At 40.2% G+C, this 15630-nt stretch overlaps 1 pseudogene across 2 annotated transcripts; it reads right to left on the bottom strand.

The window, feature by feature from the left end:
- Window positions 1-3624: 3624 nt before the first annotated feature.
- On the bottom strand, window positions 3625-14791 carry LOC146002898 (cytochrome b5-related protein pseudogene; annotated as a pseudogene). 2 transcript variants are annotated; one of them, XR_014443769.1, is made up of 2 exons: window positions 14602-14791; window positions 3625-5119 (listed from the first exon to the last, which is right to left on the bottom strand). The product of XR_014443769.1 is annotated as a cytochrome b5-related protein pseudogene, transcript variant X1 (transcript). The 2 variants fall into 2 exon arrangements; XR_014443770.1 differs by lacking the exon at window positions 14602-14791 and adding an exon at window positions 13143-13366.
- Window positions 14792-15630: the final 839 nt, after the last annotated feature.

Below are 15630 nucleotides of genomic sequence, written 5' to 3'. Positions count from 1 at the left end.
GCTCACCTTGCACATAGTGTTTATGTCAATTGGATCCGACTTTCTCTCGCTGATCTGACCCCACTTGATCTTTTTCTTGTGGGATCATGTCAAGAGTGAGACACCAGTAGAGAGTGAAGAGGACCTGCTGAGAAGAATCTTGGCTGCCTGTGATATCGTTAGAACGACTCCAGGGATGTTCAAGTGGATGCGACAGAGCTTTTTTGCCAAGGTGTCATGCCTGCATCAATGCTGGGGCCTCCAGTTTGACCAATTACTGTAACGTTTTTGTCGTAGAGTACTATGATACACTGTAGTAATAACTGTATTAAATCTACAAGCTGCATCTCTCAGTTGTCTTCACTGTCATAGGCAGCCCACACTAGTTTTGGCTTATAACTTTTTAATGACACGTTTCCGGACTGAGGTTCGACATTTCATATTGGCACTTGGGTCAGTCTCCATCCACTGTTCCAGTTTGATTCAAGGTCATGGAAACACCTTGTATATATCAGAGGGCTTTCACATTTGTTTGTTTAGTTTGTGTAAGCTTCATTTTGATATTACAAGTCCTCAAAAAGCAACATTTTCTATGCTGCATATATGGAACCATGTAACATACAAGTGGTGGACATTGTAACTGAAACACCTGGAATGCAGACACTAACCTTTATTGGTATGGTGTTAGGCTGCCTTTGGACTTGCTTCTTCTGTGTGTAGGCATACTTGAAATGTCAACAGCTTTTCCTTTGGTTTCCATCACTTGTCGCCACTAGTCAACAATCACTTAAAACACGCTTCCTATGTGTCTGTACCCTTTAAGTTAGTAAAACATTTAAATGCTGACCAAGGCAAAATTTAATGTATAAAAAATATACACTAAGAATGTAGTTTTCCACACACTATCAGGGTATTCTTCAGATACAGATTCACAATAAATTTCTACACATTTTATTGCGAATCTTCATCTGAAGAAGACCCTGTTATTGTGTGGAAACGTTAACGTTTTTAGTGTATACAAGGCTCAACAGTGTTACCTTAAGTTAGATCCACAGGATGAGGCAAAAGTTGGGTTACGTAGGCGAATAGCCACCACACCTGCCAGACCTAACACCCCTGGCTTTCTTTTATGTGGAGACACGTAAAGGCCATCCTGTATGCTAAGACAATTAAAGCCTGGAGCACCTCAAAAGGTAGGATCACAGATGCCATCCAAATCACCACCACACTAGCAGATGTCTTCCGCAACTGGGAACGTCAAATTGAAGCGTGCATTCAAGCAAGCAGATGCTGCACATATAGGACACGTACTGTATCCATTAAATATCAATAATGTGTAATGTTTGTATGCACACTTTCTTTTCTGTTTTCCTGTGTAACTTGACTTTTGCCTCATCCATATTGAATTGAGTTCCTTATGAAAAATATTGATATCAGTGGCATATTCTCCCACATTACCTGGTTTACCACCAGTAAACCAACTTTTTTATGTATGTAGAAATGTACATAAAATTTTGAAGTTGTTGGACTTATGTAATAATGTACAATAAGTAAGAATCGTTGTCGTAAACCAGGTCAAAGTTTCAGAAGATGCCAGTGATTGATATGTATAAGCCGCATGCCATTGTCATAGGTGGGACATGCAGACTACATTTTTGACATTAAAGTAACTATTCTACTGATAGTTAGGCAACACTTTTCTCACCACTTCTGTGCAATTAAATATGAAACGTAACACTTCATTAAACATAACTACCCTTAAAATACTTTCCCAGATTTGTAGCTGTTAGTGAAGAATTTTGTGTCAAAGGTGGACAGATGAAAAATAACTTACTTAAGACGAAGAGAGAAGGTAATTAATCTTTGAATATTCTAGTGGAGTTCAGGGAGAAATGTAACACTTAAAGGAGAAATTAATAGACACAATAGAAGACAAAAGTAAATCAAAAAGTTAAGATAAACGGATAATATGCAAAATACCCTCTACTTTATTACTTAATTGTGTACAGGGTGGTCCATATGTCTTGTTACCCCATAATTTTACATAACTTGATAATAATACAACTTTATAATAATACAATATAATATAATAAAGTGTAAGGTAGCCATTCATTCCACATGTCGTGTGACACCAACAATTTTACATAATATTATATTATGATAATAACAATATAACAATTTGTAAGACGTATGGATTCGGCGTCAACCAGGATGTTGTTCACGCATCCAAAGGTCAGTATGACCACCATTATTTTCATGGCACAAAATGACACGGCGCCATGACCTGTGTGAGTTTTACGAAGCAAATATTTCGTGATTGTTGTCTGAAAGGCTGCCCTAATAGCGTCCTTTAATTGTTCTGTTGTTTGGTATCGTTGTTGTGATACCTTTTCCTTAATAATGCCCCAGAGGGCATTGTCACAAGTCGAGAGATCAGGGCTTCTGGGATGCCAATCCAGAGGTGCCGGATGATGTACCGATCCGCGTCCTATCCACCTATTGGGAAACACTTCACTTAAATATTCCCGGACAGCGATGGCATATTGAGGCGGTGCTGCATCCTGTTGAAACCAGGAACGTCCCAGGAGATTCATTCTTTGGAGCTGTGGAATAAAAAAATGCCCGATAGGAGTGTTGATTGACTACGCCATCGAAGAAACAGGGACCTATCAAGTGTTTAGCGGACATAGCGACCCAGAGCATCACATGTGAGGGTTTTTTTCCAGCTCTTCGTAATAATGCGGATTTTCCTTGGACCAGAAATACACATTCCTTGCACGTGCACTTCGATATATTGCGCATTCATCGGAGAAGAAAAGGTCAGCCCGCTGCGGGAGTGTCGGAAATACCTCCAACATTCTTCCATATGCTGCATGTCATCATCACTGAGCTCGTTGACGCTTGCTGGTTTAAAGGATTTCAATCCAAGATCCTTCTTCGTGTGTCTTAACATTGTTGTTTTCGGGATTCCAAGCTCAGCAGACTGTTTGCGCAGTGACTTCTGTGGTGACCGAAGCACAAATGCCTCCTCTCCTGCACATGTGTTCTGTCTTTTGGTTGGTGCACCAGGCCTCGGTTTGTCTTTGATACATCCCAACATAAACAGTTTCTTTTCCAAATGCAGTATTGTCACTTTTGGTGGTGCATTTTTTTGGAATCGTCTCGTGAAATCTCGTCGCACATCCTCCCTGGTCTTGCCGGTAAGTGGACGTTCATGGGCCCAAACACTGACAACAAGGCGCTCTTCTACATTGTAGGAGCTTGTGTCAGCCATCTCTTCAAAAGAAACACTGAATTAGAGATAACAAGATATTGATTCGAGGGGGTAACAAGACATATGGACCACCCTGTATAATACTTGAATTTTTATCCAAGGGACAATTTTAGATTTTCACTCACAAGATAGGGTAATGTTACAGCATTGCATTTAATTTTAAAAAAATGAAGTTAAGGGACACTTACACGTGGAATGCCCATAATTATCATTCGAAGTAGACAAAATAACATTGAATATTCTTGTGGAGGTAAGTTATCGGTTGGCATGTCTCATGTGAAATGCCATTCTACAAACAGATAAGAGTAAAATACATCTAGATATACTATCCAAGTGTTTTTAGATTGAACTTTGTACGATATACCTAAATATATACACACATCTTTATTGAAACATATTTAATCATTACAATGAATGCCCTCCATCCTGAATAAATCTGACATTAATTTAACACCTATAGGTGTTAAAACTGTTAAAGGATATTGTGCAGAATTATGCTGCATTAGAAATACAATACAGGAAATCTTTACCTTATTCAAGTATGTTTCTTAAGCCTTTGATCAGGTGGAATAGGATTAGGGGATTTCCTTGCCAGCTGTTTGAACTGGCCACTAAAAAGTTCCCATGTTGTGATGTATTCAAAGTCGTAGCCAAATTCCTCACATGTTTTCTTCAGAATTGGGTACAGTCGTACAAGATGCGAGTGGTCTATTGTGGGGAACAAGTGATGAAGACTGTGATTTCCAAATGTTGTGATTACCAAGAATAGTGAACTAACCACTTCAATTCGATCTCGCACTGCATCCATTTGGTATAAACCCCAATCCATATCTGATCTATGTGCATCACCATCGTGAAAAATATCCGGATGGTGGTGAGCCGCTATTAGTCCAACTAGACCGAACCAGAAGCTCGCAGACATTTGAACCCAATTCCATAGAAGGAAAGAGGACACAATGTCCCCAGAAACATAGATCATAACGACCAGTTCTAATGGAGCAAGAAGATGAGCTTTTTGAAATTCAGCAATGCCTTTGACAATAAGCACAGACCTTTTGATGAACTCTCCATGAAATATTAGACTCCATATAACAGGACTATACAACCAAGGAAAATACCGTGTAAGTATATTTTTCCTAGTTGAAGGCAAGAACTGTAACCACGGTTCCAGCATAGAAATTTCAAGGTCAAGGACGGAATTTGTGTACATGTGATGACTCAGGGCATGTGATATGCGCCACTGACGTGATGACAGTAGGCATAGATCGAAGTAATGCATCCTCCAGTTATCACGTTGATGAAAGAAGTTGTGTGCACAGATTATAGTGAATCCTAAAATAACACCCGATGCTGCTCCAAGAATATAGGATCGTGTCAATGCTGTTAACACTATACCTGTAAAGAATAAGAAGGCTAAGCCATCTTGAACAAAGTACGTTTGAATAGTTGGTCCGGTTTCTGTAAGTACCTCATTAATTCTTCGTTTTAACGTCTTGTAAAAACCATTCTCGTGAAAAGTAAACGGAGAGTTCCTAGGTATGGTAGCTTCTCGCACGTAATATGAATCCAGTAACTTTTCTGGTATGTCTGATAGGTGGTGAGCTTCAAAAGCCTCTGTGATGTCAGTTCCTCGAGTAAATTTTAACCAATCCGATCCACCAGGATGTTTCTCGATGAAAGAAGTGAAATCGTACAAGGAGTCGTGTATCCTCCAGAGTCCATCCGTCTGGTCGTCTATTTGCTTTCCTCTTAACCACAGTTCACTGGACTTCAATGGATCATCTCGGAATGTTGGATATTTTATCACATTTTTAACAACTGAAAAGTTCTGAGATGTTGTTTCAGGCTTTGGTGTCATCTTGATATCTGTGAAAAGTAAAAATATATTAGTTTCTAACACATACATTATCAGGAATTTTTGTAAAGGGGTCAAGTCAGTGATACAAAAATAGTAGTTATTATTTATATTATTATTACATACTTAGGAGTACTACATCAGGTGTGTGAATATCTGGCATAACTGCTGTGGAACTGTGGAAATGTACACACCCGCTCAAAACAAACTCGACGCACATTCAGAAAGTAGTGCCCATTTATGTTCCTCAATCAAGGGTAACTAAAAGAATTTTGAATTAAAACGTTTTTGCTGTGTGACCTCTCGCATAAAATTATCAGTTTTGGAATTGTTTTTTTGGATTAAGTGGTGGAATATGAAAATATTAAATTTTGTTCTGGTCTTGCATTTTACACTCTACATTCTGAGCCAACTCATTTTCTCCTTTCATTATTATGTGAAATACAAATTACATGAAATTTATTTATTTTTATTGACTATCATCATAAATATTTAGTTTCCTTTGCAATCAAATGAAGATGTCAGTGTGGTGACATCTATGGTTTCTCGCAGCTGGAAATGTCTATTGGTTCCAATTGAAATTTCAATTGCTTTGAATCGTTTTCAATTGGATTCCCAATAAAGGTATTGGAATGAATTGGGTTCAATCGGAATCTCAACTGAAACCAATTGGAAATGTTGGACAATTTCCAATTGGTGAATTATATTCAATTGTAAGTTTTGTATATCTACAATCAATTGTTTTAAACTGTAAAATCAATTGGAAATTTAATTATTGTTTACACTGCACAAATTCTACTGTTGCCAACTATCTGCTATGTGAACTGAACAGTGACGTGCGGTGATGTCGACACTTGGGGTAGCAATCAGTGGCGTGCCCAAGGGAGGTTAGTGTGGGTCATAATCCACCTCCCCCCTTTAGGGCCCAGTATTCCTAAAAATAGAACGTCAAAGAAAGGAAAGGATTGCAAAGTGAGGAAGGACTACTGAAAAGAAGCACGTGTTAATCCCACCCACTTTCGAAAATACAAAACATGTTGATTTGACTATTAAGCCAGAGATCCCGGGTTCGAACCCCGACCTGGGAGTGGGTGTTATTTGTGTTTGTCCCTTCATCAATTTTATCGTATCATCTTGATGATTAGCCAAAAGTGTAGTAAAAGCGATGTAAAACAAACCAGATCAAACAATCAATCAATGATTTGATTTGATTTATGCTACTTAGCGTCGCTGACACATTTGGTTAATCGCGAAGATGATACAATACAATTAATGAAGAGACAAACACAAATAACACCCATGCCGAGGTCGGGGTTCGAACCCGGAACTTCTGGTGTCATAGCGTGCAGTGATAACCACTCCCCCGCGGTTGGTTGACTTGGTGTTTAAGTCCACTTTATGTACATAAAAGCTAATCGGGACTGGAGCTACAGTTTATAGTGGGATCCGAACCACTATGTGCCTCCACCGGGTACCGATCCGGAACCACTTGCACTTCCTCCACGGAGGTCGGCCGACAACAAAGATGAGTGGAAATTGCTAACTATTCGGATACGTGGGTATCGGTAAAGCAAACTGCATATTTACTCAGTGGGACGTAAATTTCAATTGGATTTTTGAAACACCATATTTGTATGTGATTAACGTTTTTCTAAAAAATGTGCATTGCTTGATTCCCTAATTTCTCCATCTCACGATCTCGTTACTGAAGGATCCGGGCTCGAGCCCTGGCCTGTGCATGAGTGTTCACTTGTAACCACTCTTCATCCGTATAATTTAATCAACGTTCATCTTCATGGCAGAATTTAGGTAGTGATGGAAAAGCAACGCTAAAGAAACAGGGAAAATACAAATAATTTCCTCCCCGTTCATCTGCAGGGCACTGTGAAATCAGGAGTCCAGAGTTCTCTGTTTATGATTGTCCCTCGTGACTTCCATAAGCTCATTAGCTACTTATCGCGATTAAATCTATACAGCTAGAAAAAGCGATGGGAGGTGGCAAAAATTCAATATATTAGAGGGGATAAACAGATAAAAAAAACCACTTTTTTCTACTTTCTTCAATGATATTCATTTGGCTTTTTGGGTTCTGGGATACATTTTTCATTCCAAATTATTTCATTATTCACAGCAGAGTACAACACACAGGGACAAGAATGCGCGATCGTCAAGGGGTTCGAATCCCAGCCTGAATTGTTCTTTGTGAGGTCCCTTCAACAAATTCATTATATCATCACTCATCCTCATTTTCGCGATAACCAAATGTGACAGAAAGGTGAAGTAAAATAAACCAAACCAACAACAACAATTAGAACGCGCGTTTTCTTGCCCAAATTAATTCATCGGTATTTATGACTGTTTAGCTTACCCATTTTTTATTGGAGTCGAAATTATTAGTATATTTAAATAAAACACTACTAAAACGAGGGCGAGATATTTGTTATTTAATCATTATATATTCCGTATTTGAAAAAAGAGAAAAGAAACCATAACATTTTTGTCTGCACATAATACATTGTACAAGTACTGTACGTTCCCATTCATATACAAATAAAACTACATCCCATATTATACATACATATTGTACAACGTTTAAAAGGTTGTGTAAAAACAGAGAACATAAGTACTACTGCAGAAAATTTTCTCCGGAGTTCTTTAGAGTATTTTCAAAGGAATCAAAGGGAAACCAAGCCCCTATCTGTCCTATAGGAGATAGGCTGGAGGACCTGAAACCAAGGGGTTTCAACCATTGAAGCGGGGGGCGAGGGGGCAAGGAAAGTACAGGCAGAAATCTTCCCTTTGCCTTCAGGCGGTTGTCTATACCTGGAACTGGTAAGGCGGATGAAGAGCCAGCTAGGGTATCCAGCCTTGCCAGCTGATCACATCGAGGGACGAGAAGCGCGTGTAAAGAAGTGTTGCATATGAACTGAGGCTTCAAGACAATAAATATTGTGATTTGAAAATAATTAGAGACGTGAGATTGATTGATCTATCTCTGCTAGACTAGCTACTCCGCAGTGCACGTCACTGGAACTGAAATGTACTGAAACCCAATTGTAGGCCTACTGCGATAGAGAAACAATGTTTGCTACAATATGTCCCAGCTGGAAATCTTTCCTATTGGTTCCAACAAACAATATCAGTTCTTAGAGACACTATTGAAACCAATTGGTGAATTGTTCAATTAATGAATTGTGTTCAATTGGAACTAATAGGTGCTCTGAAATGAATCAGAATTATTATAAATTCAGTTATTGACTTCAAGAATAGATATTTCAAATCTTGACGTCACATTTCCAGTAATCTTAGCAATATTAGCAATCTTCGAAGTCACACAAAAGTAGTTGTAAGGTAGATAAAGTTCCCCGTGCATACAGCACCTTGCCATGAAGGCACATTTAGGTGACGTGGGGAGTAGGGCTCCATATTCTCGATCGCGGCCATTTTAGAGGTGATGTGATCAGCACCACGCTCCGGCCGCCTTTACCCCCATGGTTGTTTGAGGATGTGTGAGCCCTAGAGCCTCTTTATGCGGGGACAAGACCGGAAAAATTCCGACCTTAGATCGCCCACCCTGGGAATCGAACCGGGGTCTCCCACATGGCAGTCAGGCACCCAACCGACTAGACCACCGAAAGGCTCAGCTATTTTACTGGTTTTAAGAAATTGGTTAGTTATTTTAATTTCTATCAGTGGCGTGCGGCGACCATTTAGATAGCCGAAGCACTGAATATATAATTTTTTAATACACAATAGTACATCAAGGGGCAGGCCTGGCTTGATAAAAACACCGCACGCCACTACTTTGCAGCATTTTAGTCTTTCACGGGGCCCGCAAAAATGCCTAAACTTGAGTATAATTTTATATATATGGTACAAAAAAGTCCCTTAGAACTTCGCTGCCCAAGACCTTTTTTTGTTTTCTACATGATTTATTCTCCCCACCAGTGGCGACGATTAGGGGCAGCGAGGTGGGTTAGTTGCCCCAAACTTTCACCTCTTTTGCCCCGCACTATGCTAAATCTTATCTACAAAGGGAAATAAACTGTCTTTGCCCTCCCAGTTTTGGAACCCAATCGCCGCCACTGCGTCCCCACTGTACATACATTTGCAACTTAATGTTTTCAGGGTGCTTAAATTTATTCATCACATTACACCCTTCCCTATAATGTAAAAATTCCGAGCCGTGATTGTCCAGTTGGTAGAAAGTCTGGCTGCCACGCTGGAGACATGGGTTCAATTCCCAGGATGGATGGACCTGCAAAAGTGACTCTGGGGTTCACCCAGCCTCTATGCAGAGGTCAATATCGTGAATGAGCGGAGCCCTACTCCACATTCCCCTATAGACCTTTATGGCATGCCGCAATGAACACTGGGAACTTTACCTTGCCTAACGAGAATATTTGTCCAAGCTTAATACGCGTATTTCATTAATTTTAACACATACACACAAGGGATGCATGTATTAAAGTAGAAACAGCGAGAAATGCAGGTTTGAATCTAATCCTCCAAGAGTTTGCATTTTCTTAACACTATTCGTTTTCTCACGTTGGAAACAACCAAACAAGGCTACTATACCTAGGTATACTATAAAATAATATTCGAAGTCTTAAAAGCACAACAGAGCAAGAGAAAAGTGAATCATGCAATTACTCCTTGTGGAAGGATTAACTCATAACACCAACTTCAACAGGTTTATTAACATCCCACGAAAGTTGACTGATTTAGTTTATTTTACTTCGCGTTTTGTGCCTCTTGGCTAATTTGCGAAGATGGGGATGAGTGATGAACGGACATTCACAAACAACCAAGCCCGAGCGGGATTCGAACCCGGGACCCTTGGCGTCGCAGCGCGATGTGCTAACCACTCGGCCACAGGGTCCGGCCATCCCACGAAAGAAAATTACAGCTGCACGTTACACAAACAATTGCCATTTCAATTCTTATAAAAGAGAGATAATTACGTTCGTAATAAGGATTATATAATTAAGAAAACATGGTGGGCATTAAGCTTTTAAGAAAAGTCTTCAAATATGTTACGCAGTAGATTTGACGAAAAAGTCGTTATGAAACTACTTTCCCACAAATGTTTGGTTTGATTTGGTGTTTTAAGTCCACTTTATGCACAGTATGGCTAATCGGGACTGGACCTACAGTTTAAAGTGGGATCCGAACCACTTGTGCCTCCACTGGGTATCGAACCTGGGACCCCTTGATTACAAGGTAATGACGCTACCACTGCGCCATGGGGGAGGCCCACTTTCCCACAAATGTGTCTTGTCTTTTGGACATAGAAGATACATCAACGAAAAGAGACGCCATTATTTTCATCTTAAAAATCACGTCCAAAGAATATAAAGGTGTGATAATAAGGGCGTCTGAACGGGGGGGGGGGGGCTACCAGGGCCCTAGCAAGATATTTCTGCACCCAGGGCAACCTGACAACATTGTAAACCACAAGTTAAAATTGTATAATTTTTATAACAGCCTACGCTGATCTACAACAAAACCCTTTTGTCTCCTAACTACAAAAAGTTCGAAATGTGCATTTGACATTTTCGGAGGAGTTTTTAGAGCACGTTATTTGTGTTCAAATGTTCGCCGTCTTGTATTCAAGGGGTCCAGGGTTCGATGCCCGTTGGATGCACAAAGTGGTTTGGATCTAACTTTAAACTGTAGGTCCAGTCCCGATTAACCTTCTGTGTGTAAAAGTGGACTCAAAAAACGAAAATAAAACGTGTGTTCAAATGAGCGCTGAAACTGTCGAAGAGCATTCTGAAAGTGTACAAACGGGTATTTAAAGCGCACAAAACTAATGGCAAAGGGGCAGTACAGTCAGCCAATGTTGTACCGAAGGGGTGGGCTGAAGAGGCCGTTGCCCTTCCCAAAATGTCAGCGTAAAAAATTATGAAATAATTTGTGGGTAATTTGCAGGAATATTATTATGCACGTATCTGTATGTGGCAATATTTTGGAAAAGGTTTACAAACTGATAACTAGATTAACAATATTTCTGTACGTTTTCCAAATTATTGAGTATTATAGTGGCTGTCACCTTGCTTTCTAGAGTATGAAACAATGTGTATATGTATAGGAACAAGAGAGCAAAATGTCCAACCTAGGGGTGCCCAAATGTTTGCATATGCAGGGCCAGTGAGATCGAAAGAAGTGAGTGGGAAGGTGAGCCAAATGAAACACCTTCGCTGGTCGGATATGACGCGCGGACCACAGTTCGGGCAGTCATGGTGCAAACTATACGGCATATATTACACCTCAAGTTCAGCTCCCGTCCCAAAAATAAAACCGTGCGTACGCCACTGCAGTCAGCAGTGAACTCTGCAAATAATAATAATAATAACTTGGTGGGAACTGCATGAAAGTTCGCTTTTTGCTATTGATTGTTTTGATGTATTTTACTTCGCTTTTGTGATACTTTTGGCTAATCGCGAAGATGAGGATGAGAGACGATATGCTGAAATTAAAATGACATTCACAAAGTGCACCTATGCCTAGGCCGGAATTCCAACCCGGGACCTCTGGCGTCGTAACGCGCTGTTCTAAGAACTATTGGAAACAGTAAGTAGACTATCTACAAAAAATCGACAACGTGCCCCTTTCTTACAAGTGTACATATAAACCGCCAGGTCGCTTGTTAAGACACCTAGTTTCCAAAGGCGTGCGCACGGAGGGGTGGGGGCAAGGGGGGCCCCCATTTCACGGACGTTCGCAGTATTTTTCCACAAAGGGACAGACAAGCAAGGTATTTTTCCATAGGGCATATTACCCCGATATTAGTGATATCCCCTCAAAAACACCACTTGAATTTGAAATTATCGCATTCCTGCGTCCCCATTACATAATAATTAATGTAAATTACTATGACTGAAATCAAATTATACGTGTGAAATATATACTTCTAGGTTGACCTTCGTTTCGAAGGGGGACATCCTAGCCCCCCTTCCAGACGTTCCATGCCCCTATCTTATTATACTTTCACCTAAAAATTTAGTGGAGAGGAATCTTGTCGCTGTTATTAAACAATATTATACTCTAGAAGGAAATGGCCCAACCACAAGAGAGCAAAGTAGCAGGACAAAAGAATACTCAAGATGGAATTAGCTTTCACGTCCTTCTTGCATTATTTCTTCCAGACGGCCAGGATCACTTGCAGGGGGCACAGAGGGGCAATTCCCCCATGACTTTAAATTTATACAAATAAAATTACATTTCGTAAACTTTTCTTGCTCGCTTCGCTCACAATTTATTTTCTCCAATGCATTGTAAATTACCAGAGAGAGAAGTAAGAACAACTAAGTGCTTCAGGCAGTTGCTGCTATAACAGTTTGGATTGGAGGAAAAGGAGCGCTCACATTTCAGAGACAATTTATATAATTTTTGCTGTTGGTTTGTTATGGGGCGGATGAATAGATTATGTAATGTATTTAAATATGATATACACACGTGCGCAAACACACACATATATATATCACATCAATTCAAAAACTAAAACAGTGAGATAAAAGGAGGGTTTTCTCTCCAGACTGAATTTTCTAGGCTTTTGCCCCCCTCCCCTAATCAGAGGGTCTGCGCACGCCTATGCTAGTTACGTAGGGTGGTGAGCGCATTACAGCAGAGCAAATTGCTACAACCGCTCACACTCTCAAAGGGACACGCGTACCCAATCCAGGACTCGAATCTGGACCGCCGTAGCAAGAGTTAAGTTCACCAGAAGCTGACTGACAAATACAGTGGGATCCATGAGTATTACCGTGCAAATTGTCCATCACCATGTTCGTGCACTTTATTTGACCCAATAAAAGCTTCAAGAATTAAAAGAAAACTCAAAACAAGCTGTTGACAACTTCTACACCAGTATACATAAAAATACATTGCTTAAAAACACATAGAATGTAAGAGAAAAATTAATGAAAATAGTCGTGGACAATTTCCACGGTAATACTCATGGATCGCACTGTACCCGGGCTACGTTTATGAAAGTTTACAATGAGAGCCACAGATTAGAAATAGCCTTACCTCAAAACAACATTCCTGACACCTGGTGACCGGATCTAAGTATGCGGTCACTCGCTGTTTTGAAACACTGAGAAGCACTGGTTTATTGCATGCAGTAAACTGGCCATGTTTACAGCACATAAAAAGTAAATAACCACTGTTGTATAACAAGGCAGTGTTCCTTGATAATTTACAGACGAACAATGCAATACGAGCACCACACAAAACTGTAAAAATGAAGATAGTTGCCGCTGTAACTTTCCAGCCAGGCTTCGGAATTCTTTGTAGCTTGAGGCTACGAAGAAAAAGCTGCTTTTATCGAGTGAAAGCCGAGTTCACGCGTTGTGTTTCAAAAGAGTTCATTGCCGCTGAGAATTTACGTCATGCAAGGCTTTATTTTTGCTCTTTTTAAGAGTGTGTCCTGAGGTAAAATTAAGTGATGTAAACATACGAGGTAAACTATAGTTGTGTAAAGCAAGACGCGACTTGATTAGGATATAGTCAAGGTGAATTTACATGTCCATTAGCATAAATATGTGAATTTGACAAGAACAATTGGGGAGAGGGAGATACAACCCCATCATCCCTTCTGTGTACGCTGCTTTTGATGGATTATAACGGCCTTATGCTTGTAGATTTTACATAACTCCCGCTTTTGTAATGCAATATATAAGAAATACCAAACCGTTTTATTGACGATTGATATTGTTCGAGTACATAAGCTCACTTAAAGAATGACAATTCGTATGAAATGTAGTAATAGAAAAACAATATTGGGTTATGTTATTGGAAAGACAAGTCAGCACTATTCTAATCTTAATTAAGAGTAAATAATTAACTATTGGTATTATGAAATTAATATTTTTACTACCTTATACTTGTGGTTTGTTTTCACGAACATTCCTTTCGTATTTTTCCGTAATCTTTCCTCTTGTCCACATTATTATTTTCTGTGTTCGATTAGTGATTTCCTTAAGCAACAAGCGACATTTGTCGCTTGAGGATTTCACCAATCGAACGTAGGCTTGTGCTGCTTGTAATGTCACCGCCGTGTCAAGTGTTGCTGTTGATTGGCAGGTTTCCAAGCGACATGTGTCGCATGTCGCTTGTCTCTTGGGTGTGAAATCTCCCTTAACTGAAGATGTCCGTGTTGCTTGCCGCTTCGTTGTGAAATTCTGGTATCGCGTGTCACTTGTCGCCTGCTGCTTATTCCCTATCAGTCTGAAGAAAAACATTCACCGCGCATGCAAGAACAACGCACGGTGTTGTGAAAACAGCCCATTCGGAGTGACATGCAAGCGACATGAGAAACGCACAGCTTGTATCGCTTCAGTTTCGAAAGGTTGCATTAATTACCGAGGGTTCGCTTTCAAGCAACACAAGCAGTCTGAAACCCCCCTTAAGGTTTTCATGATTTCCGCTATCGTATTGAGATTGAAAGACTTTCGTAAAACTGCACTAAAATATTAATACTACTCACTCAGTTCTTCCGGATGCTGTCAAGATCACAGTTCCTAATACATCATCTGGTCGTATTCCTGGCTTACAAGTGAGAGTTGCTTCACTAATTTGGTGTTGCACACAGCATAAAAGCGACAGAACCTTAACCTTTTTGCCCGTTTCTCCAGAGGTGACGTAAAATCCGCTCTTACGTAAGCAACTCTGCGTTCGACCTTCATACATGACCCATGGTTTGCAAGAAACGAAGAAGGGAAATTCCTTTTGTATTCTATGCATAAGGGCAGTTCCTGTTGAAGGTCGTGCGCACTTCTTATTGAGCACGTTCGTGTTTTCTTTTCGTTGAGATAATTTCGATGGAAGTGAATCGTTCTGGGCGTGCAGGAAAAGAAAGCTACCTGACCTTGATTCGAATTACAAGTTAGATGCACTTCGGCAGGCAGAATTAGGAATTATACAGATACATATTAGAGGCACACATATGCAAAAACACATTCACATTTAGGTTCCGGGTTCGAATCCAGGCCTGGGAATGGGCGTGCTTCAATTTTATCATATCACCACTCGTCCTCGTCGTCGCGATTAGCCAAAAGTGGCAGAAAAGCAACGCTACATAACAAAAATCAAATTAAATCCAACCAGTCACATTTATATAAAGCAGGGGCGAGTAAGAACTTTAATAACACGGCTATATCTTCTTTTTAGAAATCGGTCTCGAACTTTACGATATCCCCTGAAATGGTGTTTATAAAAGGAAAACTGTCCCAAAGGAAGTTTGGGGGTTATTAATCTCACCAGTCCCCTCCTCGTGGCACGCACTGATATACGTAGATTATCATAGAGTAATCAAAGGCTACAAAAAAGCATGGCGTAGTGGTGTCGACCTCCGTGGCGAAGTGGTTAGCAGAGCGCGCTACAACGCCAGGGGTTCTGGGTTCGAGTCCCGGGTAAGGCATGGGTATTTGTGTTCGTCCAGTTGATAAGAGACAAAGATAAATGTAAGAATTGAAAAGTGTAAAAGTGAGAAAAAGAGTGAATGGTGGGGGATACC

The sequence above is a fragment of the Lepisma saccharinum genome, chromosome 19 (genome assembly GCF_977018435.1).
Source record: "Lepisma saccharinum chromosome 19, izLepSacc3.1, whole genome shotgun sequence".
In the NCBI taxonomy this organism is placed as follows: domain Eukaryota; kingdom Metazoa; phylum Arthropoda; class Insecta; order Zygentoma; family Lepismatidae; genus Lepisma; species Lepisma saccharinum.
This window is presented reverse-complemented; position numbering and strand designations above follow the sequence as displayed.